We start from the raw sequence: 13,053 nt of genomic DNA on the forward strand, positions 1-13,053 counted from the left end.
AACTAATGTATTCTAAACTATCTTTCATGGTATATAGGAATCATTCTAATTTTTTAATATTTAATTTACTAAAATTTCATATACTGCCAAAATTAGTAGAATTACCATTATCAAATCTTAATTATCTAGAGAAACAGAGATAATAAATGTTCTAAACCTCTTTGACCATCATCTTATGTCAGATCTCGGTGAAACTATACACTAAAACCAGTTTTTATATTTTTGAAATTATTTCAAAATCAGTGGGTACCCTTCTAAAATAATGAATTTTCAGTAAATGCTTTATATACTGAAGTTTATACTCTTCACTTTTGTTTAAAATTTTCAAATCACATTCGACATTTGAATTAATGTATAATAAAATATCTTTCATGGTATATAGGAATCATTCTAATTTTTCAATATTTAGTTTTGTAAAATTTCATATACAGCCTAAAATAGTAGAATTACCTTTATAAAATATTTATTATCTAGAGAAACGGAGACAACAGAGGTTCTAAACTCTTTGACCATCATCTTATGTTAGTGCTCTAAGAAACTAGACACCAAAACAATATTTTCATATTTTTGATTTTTTTCCAAAATCTGTGGGTTAACCACTTCTAAAATAATGAGTTTTCGGTAAATCTTCTATATACCGAAATTTATACTCTTCACTTTGTTTTAAACATTTTCAAACCATATTCTACATTTGAATTAATATACTCTAAAGTATCTTTCATGGTATATATGAATCATTTTAATTTTTAATGTTCCGTTTACTAAAATTTCATATACTGCCTGGATTATTGGATTTACCATTATAAAATCTTCAATATCTAGAGAAACGGAGACAACAAATGTTCGAAACCTCTTTGACCATCATCTTATGTCAGTTCTCGATGAAACTATACACTAAAACCAGATTTTAATATTTTTGAATTTTTTTTCAAAATCCGTGGGTTAACCCCTTCAAAAATATTGAGTTTTCGGTAAATACTCTATATACTGAAGTTTATACTCTTCACTTTTCTTTAAAAATTTCAAACCACATTCTACATTTGAATTAATGTATTCTAAACTATCTTTTATGGTATATAGGAATCATTCAAATATTTAAATATTTATTTTAGTAAAATTTCATATACTTCCTAGATCAATTTAATTAGCATTATACAATCTTCATTATCTAGAGAAACGGAGACTACAAAGGTTCTAAACTCTTTGACCATCATATTATGTTAGTGTTTAATGAAACTATACGCTAAAACTAGATTTTCATATTTTTGAATTTTTTTCAAAATCTGTGGGTCATTCTAAAATAATGAGTTTTTGGTAAATGCTCTATATACTGAAGTTTATACTCTTTACTTTAGTTAAAAAATTTCAAACCACATTCTACATTTGAATTACTGTATTCTAAACTGTCTTTCATGGTAAATAAGAATCATTCTAATATTTTAATATTTAGTTTACTAAAATTTCATATACTGCCTAGATTAGTTGAGTTAGCATTGTAAAATCTTCATTATCTAGAGACACGGGGACAAAAGAGGTTCTAAACTCTTTGACCATCATCTTATGCTAGTGTTATGAGAAACTAGACACTAAAACCATATTTTCATATTTTTGAAATTTTTCCAAAATCTTTGAGTTAACCCCTTCTAAAATAATGAGTTTTCGGTAAATCTTCTATATACTGCAGTTTATACTCTTCACTTTGTTTTATAAATTGCAAACCACATTCTTCATTTGCATTAATATACTCTAAAGTCTCTTTCATGGTATATATGAATCATTCTAATTTTTAATACTAGGGATATAGCCCCGCGCAAGCGCGGGGTCGTGAATCTCTAAAAGAATTTTCGATTTGTGTTCATGAATTCGACATCTAACAACATTTTTTTCAAGAATATGTCAAACATAGACCATATACCCACTCAGATTCAACATCTGATACGCTGACTAATTGACATCCTCATTAGCTATCCAGTAAATCCGCAACCTGTGTAAATGTAAGAAAATAATAATTTATCCCAATTTAGAAACCCCACACAATAGTAAAACCCTTTATTAAATATAGCGCAATAATATATACATACCCAGAAAAATAGTCAAGGCGAGATTTTTAACAGAAATAAAAAATAAATCTCCATGAGCTCCTCTCAGATCTATGTGAACTCTCTCGCTCCGTCCAAAAAGTTGTGTTTCTTTTCCATTGGTTTTTCCTGTAGTTATCAGCTGTGTAAACAATTTTGTTCGCCTCCTCTTTGAAACTACCAGTGTGTTCTAATTCAAATCTGACGTATGAGAAATTAGTGAATCCCTCCATGGCGTACAGGTCTCAGCGGACAACTTCAGAAAGTAGAACAAAGAACATAGAAAAGTTATACTAATCAAGTTTTCAGTAGGACTATGAAATTATATCAATTTAAGGAGTTTCAATGATATGTGACACTGAATAGAGCGGTTTAGAGTGTAATGGTTTATCATTGGATGTGAGAGTTAAGCGACAAAGTGGGAGAACCCTATGCCATATTCAAAGACAATGCAAAAGAATAGACGATTAGGAAGCTTTTTGGGTATGTCTGACGCATCAGCCTCACCTTTTAAAGGTTATGTAGAAACTGAGTGCCATAGGCCGCAAGTTAATTTAAAATGACTCAACAATCATTAATTCATTACATAATCACGTTCGAAAACTCACTGCCGAGTGCCGTAAAATCACCGGAAAAACGTAATTCAGACACCAACGATGACGATTTAAACTGACTCAGTCCAAAAACCGAAATTCTTAAAAACTTAATTTTTCACTCATTTCATCCTATAATCGAGTAATATATTTAAAAATTTATGAAGTTTTCATGAAAATGGCAAAAGCGAAGAAACTGATGTATAACTCTTGAAAAATTATGAGATGTCGGAGTCAATATTGCAGAAAGTCTAAAAGTCTAAAGAAGAAGATGACTTGTAAAAATCATAATTGCCTTTCATTAAATCTAATCATAAAAAAATGCAAAACGCACATGTTCTCAATTCGAACCCGGGTTGTGAGCTTCTTTAATGATACATAAACCACTGCACTAAGTGATATTTAGTGATATTCATATGAATACATACTATTTTAAAACACAAATATAAAGATGAGTCCCACAAACATTTATTAAAATCTGATGTGGACACCTTAAGAAGAGAAGAAAGTGTCTCATTATATATATATATATATATATATATGATTATGTTTACTAAAATTTCATATAATGCCTAGACTATTGGAATTACCGTTATAAAATCTTCAATATCTAGAGAAACGGAGACAAAAAATGTTTTAAATCTCTTTGACCATCATCTTATGTCAGTTCTCGATGAAACTATAAACTAAAACCAGATTTTCATGTTTTTGAATTTTTTTCAAAATCTGTGGGTTAGAATATTGAGTTTTCGGTAAATCGTCTATATCCTGAAGTTTATACTCTTCACTTTTGTTTAAAAATTTCAAACCACATTCTACATTTGAATTAATTTATTCTAAACTATCTTTCATGGTATATAGGAATCATTCTAATATTTATATATTTAGTTTAGAAAAATTTCATATACTGCCTAGATCAATGGAATTAGCATTATATAATCTTCATTGTCTAGAGAAACGGAGACTACAAAGGTTCTAAACTCTTTGACCATCATCTTATGTCACTGCTCTATGAAACTATACACTTTTAATATTTTTAAAATTATTTCAAAGTCTGTGGGTTAACCCCTTCTAAAATAATGAGTTTTTGGTAAATGCTCTACTTACTGAATTTTATACTCTTCACTTTATTTTAAAAACTTCAAACCACATTCTACATTTGAATTACTGTATTCTAAACTGTCTTTTATGGTATATAGAAATCATTCTAGTTTTTGAATATTTAGTTTACTAAAATTTTATATAATGCCTAGATTAGTAGAATTAGCATTGTAAAATCTTCATTATCTAGAGAAACGGGGACAAAAGATGTTCTAAACTCCTTGACCATCATCTTATGCTAGTGCTCTGAGAAACTAGACACTAAAACTAGATTTTCATATTTTTAAATTTTTTCCAAAATCCTTGGGTTAACCCCTTCTAAAATAATGAGTTTTCGGTAAATACATATTATACTTAAGTTTATACTCTTCACTTTGTTTTAAAATTTTCAAACCACATTCTACATTTGAATTAATATACTCTAAGGTCTCTTTCATGGTATATAGGAATCATTTTAAGTTTTAATATTTCGTTTACTAAAATTATATATAATGCCTAGATTATTAGAATTACCATTATAAAATCTTCAATATCTAGAGAAACGAAGACAACAATTGTTCTAAACTTCTTTGAACATCATTTTATGTCAGTTCTTGATGAAACTATACACTAAAACCAAATTTTCATATTTTTGAAATTTTTTCAAAATCCGTGGGTTAACCCCTTCAAAAATATCCAGTTTTCGGCAAATCCTCTATATACTGAAGTTTATACTCTCCAGTTTTGTTAAAAAATTTCAAGCCACATTCTACATTTGATTTAGTGTATTCTAAACTATCTTTCATGGTATATAGGAATCATTCAAATTTTTAAACATTTAGTTTAGTAAAATTTCATATACTGCCTAGATCAATGGAATTACCATTATACAATCTTCATTATCTAGAGAAACGGAGACTACAAAGGTTCTAAACTCTTTGACCATCATCGTATGTCAGTGCTCGATGAAACTATACACTTTTAATATTTTTGAAATTATTTCAAAATTCATGGGTTAACTCTTTCAAAAATAATGAGTTTTTGGTAAATGCTCTATATACTGAAGTTTATACTCTTCTCTTTAGTTTAAAAATTTCAAGTCACATTCTACATTTGAATTAATGTATTCTAAATTATCTTTCATGCTTATAGGAATCATTATAATTTTTTAATATTGAGTTTACTAAAATTTCATGTCTGCCTAGATCAATGGAATTAGCATTATAAAATCTTCATTATCTAGAAAACGGAAACAACAGGGGTTTTAAACTCTTTGACCATCATCTTATGTTAGTGATCTGAGAAACTAGACAGTAAAACCATATTTTCATATGTTTGAAATTTTTCCAAAATCCATGGGCTAACTAACACCTTCTAAAATAATGAGTTTTCGGTAAATCCTCTTTATACTGAAGTTTATACTCTTCACTTTGTCTTAAAAATTTCAAAACACATTCTACATTTGAATTAGTATACTCTAAAGTCTCTTTCATTGAATGTAGGAATCATTCTAATTTTCAATATTTCGTTTACTAAAATTTGATATAATACCTAGATTATTGGAATTACCGTTATAAAATCTTCAATATCCTGAGAAACGGAAAAAGAAAAATGTTCTAAACCTCTTTGACCATCATCTTATGTCAGTTCTCGATGAAACTATACACTAAAACCAGATTTTCATATTTTTGAAATTTTTCCAAAATCATTGGGTTAACCCCTTCTAAAATAATGAGTTTTCGGTAAATCCTCTATATACTGAAGTTTAGACTCTTCACTTTTGTTTAAAAATTTTGAACCAATATATACATTTGAATTAATGTATTCTAGACTATCTTTCATAGTATATAGGAATCATTCTAATTTTAAAATATTTATTTTAGTAAAATTTCATATATTGCCTTCATCAATGGAATTAGCATTATAAAATCTTCATATCTAGAGAAATGAAGACTACAAAGGTTCTAAACTCTTTGACCATCATCTTATGTCAATGCTTGATGAAACTATACGCTAAAAACAGATTTTTAAATTTTTGAATTTTTTTTCAAAATCTGTGGGTTAACATCTTCTAAAATAATGAGTTTTTGGTAAATACTTTATTTACTGAAGTTTATACTCTTCACTTTAGTTTAAAATTTTCAAACCACATTGTATATTTGAATTACTGTGTTCTAAACTGTCTTTTATGGTATATAGGAAACATTTTAATTTTTGAATATTTAGTTTACTAAAATTTCATATACAGTCTAGATTAGTAGAATTAGCATTGTAAATCTTCATCCCCTAGACTATATTTGAGAAGTGATTTTGCCACATGTCATCTCTACAATCGTTTTCAGAAAATAATATGACATGGCTACTAATATTGATGACATGGCTTATAGATTAATATAACATGGACAATTACATTTAATGTTAATTTATATTTTTTGGTAAAAAATTTAAAATATGGTAACAACTCATATATTACACTTACATTTGATGTTAATTTATATTTTGTAAAATTTTTAAAATATGGTAACAACTCATATATTACACTTATTGTTGATTTATATTTTGGATTTTTTTTAGAATATGGTAATAACACATAAATCATCATTAAATAAATATATTCAACTATGGCATCTAAAATTTCGAAATATCATTTAATTGTTTATTTTAAATAAAATTTTCAAAAAAATATATACAATTTTTTAAAAAATTATAAAATTAAATCGTAAATCATTAGTTTCATATATATATCTACAAATTTTATAAGTATTGTTTAATTTAATTTTTCTGAAAATTTCGAAATATCATTTAATTGTTTATTTTAAAATTATAAAATTTTCAAAAAAATGTATACAATTTTTTTAAAACTTATAAAATTAAATCGTAAATAATTAGTTTCTTATATATATCTACAAATTTTATAAGTATTGTTTAAATTTTTATTTTTTGAAAATTATGCAATTTTTTACATGTTTATTTAATATATTTAATTAAAATAAATAGATAGAAAAAATCTATCTAAGATTAGAATTTTAAATATATACATGCATATTCTTAATTATAATTTAAAATGAACAAAATTGTTTTTATCTTTATTTTTATGTTTAGTTAAATCAAATTTATACTAAAATGTTGATAATAAAAACAAAATTTACAATATTAATAAAAAATTTAAATATAATTCATATTTATCTGTTACAAATATTTTAAAATTTCGAAATATCATTTATTTATTTATTTTAAAATTATAAAATTTTCAAAAAAATGTATAAAATTTTATTAAAAAATTATAAAATTAAATCGTAAATCATTAGTTTCTTATATATATCTACAAATTTTATAAGTATTGTTTAATTTTATTTTTTTGAAAATTATGTAATTTTTACATATTTATTAATATATTTAATTAAAATAAATAGATAGAAAAATCTATCTAAGATTAGAATTTTAAATATATATTTGCATATTCTTAATTATAATTTAAAATAAACAATTTATTTTAAAAAAAAAAAGAAAATTTATAATATTAATAAAAATTTTAAATATAATTTATATTTATCTGTTAAAACATATTTTAAATTTTTTTTACTGCACATGGTGCAAGAAGACACCTAGTTATCTAGAGAAACGGGGATAAAAGAGGTTCTAAACTCTTTGACCATCATCTTATGCTAGTGCTCTGAGAAACTAGACACCAAAACTAGATTTTTATATTTTTGAAATTTTTCCAAAATCTTTGGGTTAACCCCTTCTAAAATAATGAGTTTTCGGTAAATCCTCTATATACTGAAGTTTATACTCTTCACTTTGTTTTAAAAATTTGAAACAACATTCTACATTTGCATTAATATACTCTAAAGTCTCTTTCATGGTATATATGAATCATTCTAATTTTTAATATTTTGTTTACTAAAATTTCATATAATGCCTAGATTATTGGAATTAGCGTTATAAAATCCTCAATATCTAGAGAAACGGAGACAACAAATGCTCTAAACCTCTTTGACCATCATCTTATGTTAGTTCTTGATGAAACTAAACACTAAAACCAGATTTTCATATTTTTGATTTTTTCTCAAAATCTGTGGATTAACCTCTTCAAAATTATTGGGTTTTCGATAAATCCTTTATATACTGAAGTTTATACTCTTCACTTTTGTTTAAAAATTTCAAACCACATTCTACATTTGAATTAATGTATTCTAAACTATATTTCATGGTATATAGGAATCATTCTATTTTTTAAAATATTTAGTTTAGTAAAATTTCATATACTGCCTAGATCAATGGAATTAACATTATACAATCTTCATTATCTAGAGAAACGGAGACTACAAAGGTTCTAAATTCTTTGACCATCATCTTATGTCAGTGCATGATGAAACTATATGCTAAAACCAGATTTTCATATTTTTGAAATTTTTTAAAAATCCGTGGGTTAACCCCTTCTAAAATAATGAGTTTTTGGTAAATGCTCTATATACTGAATTTTATACTCTTTACTTTAGTTTAAAAATTTCAAACAACATTCTACATTTGAATTACTGTATTTTAAACTATCTTTCATGATATATATGTATCATTCTAATTTTTGAATATTTAGTTTACTAAAATTTCATATACTGCCTAGATCAATGGAATTAGCATTATAAAATTTTTATTATCTAGAAAACGGCGACAACAGAGGTTATAAACTCTTTGACCGTCATTTTATGTTAGTGCTCTGAGAAACTAGACACTAAAACAAGATTTTCATATGTTTGAAATTTTTCCGAAATCCGTGGGCTAACTAACCCTCTCTAAAATAATGAGTTTTCGGTAAATCTTCTATATACTGAAGTTTATAATCTTACTTTGTTTTAAAAAAACACGATCTAAATTTGAATTAATATACTCTAAAGTCTCTTTCATTGTATATAGGAATCATTTTAATTTTTAATATTCCGTTCACTGAAATTTCATATACTGCATAGATTGTTGGAGTTATCATTATAAAATCTTTAATATCTAGAGAAACAGAGACAACAAATATTCTAAACCTCTTTGACCATCATCTTATGTCAGTTCTCGATGAAAATATACACTAAAACCAGATTTTCATATTTTGAAATTTTTTCAAAATCTGTTGGTTAAACCCTTCAAAAATAATGAGTTTTCTGAAAATCGTCTATACAATGAATTTTAGACTCTTCACTTTTGTTTAAAATTTCAAACCAAATTATACATTTGAATTAATGTATTATAAACTATCTTTCATGGTATATAGGAATTATTCTATTTTTTAATATTTCGTTTACTAAAATTTTATATACTGCCTAGATTAGTGGAATTAACATTGTAAAATCTTCATTATCTAGAGAAACAGGGACAAAAGATGTTCTAAACTCTTTGACCATCATCTTATGCTAGTGCTCTCAGAAACTAGACACTAAAACCAGATTTTGATGTTTTTGAAATTTTTCCAAAATCCTTGGGTTAACTCCTTCTAAAATAATGAGTTTTTGGTAAATTCTCTATATACTAAAGTTTATACTCTTTACTTTTGTTTAAAAATTTCAAACAGCATTCTACATTTGAATTACTGTATTTTAAACTATCTTTCATGGTATATAGGTATCATTCTAATTTTTGAATATTTAGTTTACTAAAATTTCATATACTGCCTAGATTAATGGAATTAGCATTGTAAAATCTTCATTATCTAGAGAAACGGAGACAATAGATGTTCTAAACTCTTTGACCATCATCTTATGTCAATGCTTGATGAAACTATGCACAAAAACTAGATTTTCATAATTTTGAATTTTTTTCAAAATCTGTGGGTTAACCCTTCTAAAATAATGAGTTTTTGCTAAATTCTCTATATACTGAAATTTATACTCTTAACTTTAGTTTAAAATTTCAAACCACATTCTACATTTGAATTACTGTATTCTAAATTGTTTTTCATGGTATATAGGAATCATTCTATTTTTTTATATTTAGTTTACTAAAATTTCATATACTGCATTGATTAGTGGAATTAGCATTGTAAAATCTTCATTATCAAGAGAAACGGGAACAAAAGAGGTTCTAAACTCTTTGACCATCGTCTTATGCTAGTGCTCTGAGAAACTAGACACTAAAACCAGATTTTCATATTTTTAAAAAATTTCCAAAACCTTGGGTTAACCCCTTCTAAAATAATGAGTTTTCGGTAAATCCTCTATATACTGAAGTTTATACTCTTCACTTTGTTTTTTTTAAATTTCAAACCATATTCTACATTTGCATTAATATACTCTAAAGTCTCTTTCATGGTATATAGGAATCATTCTAATTTTTAATATTTTGTTTACTAAAATTTCATATAATACCTAGATTATTAGAATTACCGTTATAAAATCTTCAATATCTAGAGAAACGGAGACAACAAATGTTCTAAAACTCTTTGACATCATCTTATGAAACTATACACTAAAACCAGATTTTCATATTTTTTGAAATTTTAAATATCCAAATGGAGATAAAACTATTAACTCCGAAAATCCAAAATCTAAATAGATCCGAATCGAAATCGAATAAATAACCGAATGCATATACGGATATACCTAATAGATACAATAATATACTAATTCAAAACACCAAAAATATTTAAATACTCTATTGATTCTCCATCCAAAAACAACATGTTAGTATATGAATAATACAATTACATCAAATTACATCAAGTTATAAAAAAATTAATATAATATTATGTATAAAAACTATTATCAAACATTAATATTATAAAATAATATATTCTACTCTATATGTAAATTACAAAACATAAAAATTATGCATGTGAGTTTTACAAAACTTATGGTTTATGAGTTTATGTTGGACATAAATTAAATCAAACACCCGTGCGAGGGCATGGATCAAAAAAATAATTCTTATTAAAGGAATAAAGCAAAAGAATAAATATATATTGTATTACTATAAAGTGATTAAACTGTACTCTTTGAATAGTATATATAGTCAATGGTGGATCTAGATATAAAACACTTAATAATATTTATATAATTTTTAAATTATCAACCAAGGCATTATTAAAAACCAATATTAGGGTTGGATAAAAAATCAGAATCCAAAGAATCGAATCGGATTTGATCCGATAAAGTAGTACTAACTCTGAACCGGATTTTTTAAATATCTGAATGGGTTTAAAATTTTAGTATATAAAAAACGGGAATCAAATCCGATCCGGACTAAAATATGTTGGGTATCCGAAAATATCTGAATCAGATTTTCATGCTTTCTATATGTTAGCTATTTTTAGATTTTTAATATCCAAAAATATACAAATATATAAGATATTTTAAAGTTATCTAAAATATTTGAAAGTATATATAAATAATCAAAAGTAAACATCTAAAATAACTAAATAATACTGAAAACACCAAAAATATTTAAAAACTCTATTGATTCTCCATCCAAAAATAACATGTTATATATGAATAGTACAATTATATCAAACTACATCAAGTTATAAAAAAATTAATATAATATTATGTATAAATAAAAGATTATTATCAAACATCTATATTACAAAATAATATATTCTACTTTATATATAAATTACAAAAAAATAAAAATTATGCGTGTGATATCTTTTATAAAACCAACGGTTTATGAGTTTATGTTGGACATAAATTAAATAAAACACCTGGGCACAGATCAAATTATAGTTGTTATTAAAGGAATAGAGCAAAATAATAATACATATTGTATTACTATAAAGTGATTAAAGTGTACTATTTGTATCATATATATATTCAGTGGCGGATTTAAATATAAAACACTGTATAATATTTTTATAATTTTAAATTATCAACTAAAGCATTATGAAAATCAATATTAGGATTGGGTAAAAATCTGAATCCAAAGAACCGAACCGAATCTAATCCGATAAAGTAGTATTAACTTTGAAGAATTTGTTAAATATCCGAATGGGTTTAAAATTTTGGTATCTAAAGAACTGGAACCAAATCCGATCCGACTAAATATTTTGGGTATCCGAAAAATATATGAATCAGATTCTATGCTTCTATATGTTAGCTATTTTTAGATTTAATATCCAAAAAGATCCAAAATATATAAGATATTTTAAAGTTATCTAAAATATTTGAAAATATATATAAATACTCAAAAGTAAATATCTAAAATAACTAAATAATATTCAAAACACCAAAAATATTTTAAGAAATTCTATTGATTTTCCATCCAAATATTCAAGTCAAGCTAACTTTTATGTTGAGTTTAGATATTGTAGCATAAATTATTCAAATTTATATATTGTTTACTATTTTTATTTTTAGATTTTGAAAATTTTAAATTATATGTGAATTTTGAAAATTTAAAAATAATTTAAACGGGTTCTGAACCCGAACCAAACAGATTCTAAATATCCAAATGAGGATAAAACTATTAACTCCGAAAATCCAAAATCCAAATAGATCCGAATCGAAATCGAATAGATACCCGAATGCATACACTAATCAATACAATAATATGCTAATTTAAAAAAATTTACTAGTTTTTGATCAGTGCAACCACGCATATGTTTGATTTCGATTTTGCAAAATTTAATTTTCTTTTTACATCATCAAGAGCGAATATTCTTAATATTAATTATATTTTTAGTGTTTATGTGACTTTTTCAAATACAATAATTATTTTTACATGTTTGTCTTGAAACAAAACTAATGTATGCGAGTCTTCGGTATTGTAATTACAAAAAAAAGGACAAGACTTGGGTTCACCCTTATGGTGAACCTTTAAATTCACCATATCCCTAATAACCAACCAAAGTGCTAACTAAATTAATAATAAAAAAAATATTAAATAATTTTTTAAAAAACCAAAATAATTAAAAAATAAATAGGGTCAATTTTAATAATGCTAATGTCACTATCTAATCTATAAACTCAAACTCTATACCCTAAATTCAAATTCTAAACCCTAAATTCTAAATTATAAACCTAAATTCTATACCCTGAACTCAAATCTTATACCCTAAACCCAAATCTTATACCCTAAACCCAAAAACCTTAACTCTAAACCTAAACCCAAATCCTAGACTCTAAACCCAAAACGTAAATACAAAACCCAAACCCTATACCCTAAATATTTAGATTAATATTGATGTTGTTCTTTTGAAATTTAAGATTAAGAATTAAAGTTTGGATTTAGAGTTCATGGTTTGGGTTACGGTCTAGGGTTTGGGTTTAGGGTCTACGGTTTTAGGTTACGGTCTAGAGTTTGGGTTTAGGGTCTACGGTTTGGGT

Source organism: Raphanus sativus, chromosome 9, assembly GCF_000801105.2.
Source record: "Raphanus sativus cultivar WK10039 chromosome 9, ASM80110v3, whole genome shotgun sequence".
In the NCBI taxonomy this organism is placed as follows: Eukaryota; Viridiplantae; Streptophyta; class Magnoliopsida; order Brassicales; family Brassicaceae; genus Raphanus; species Raphanus sativus.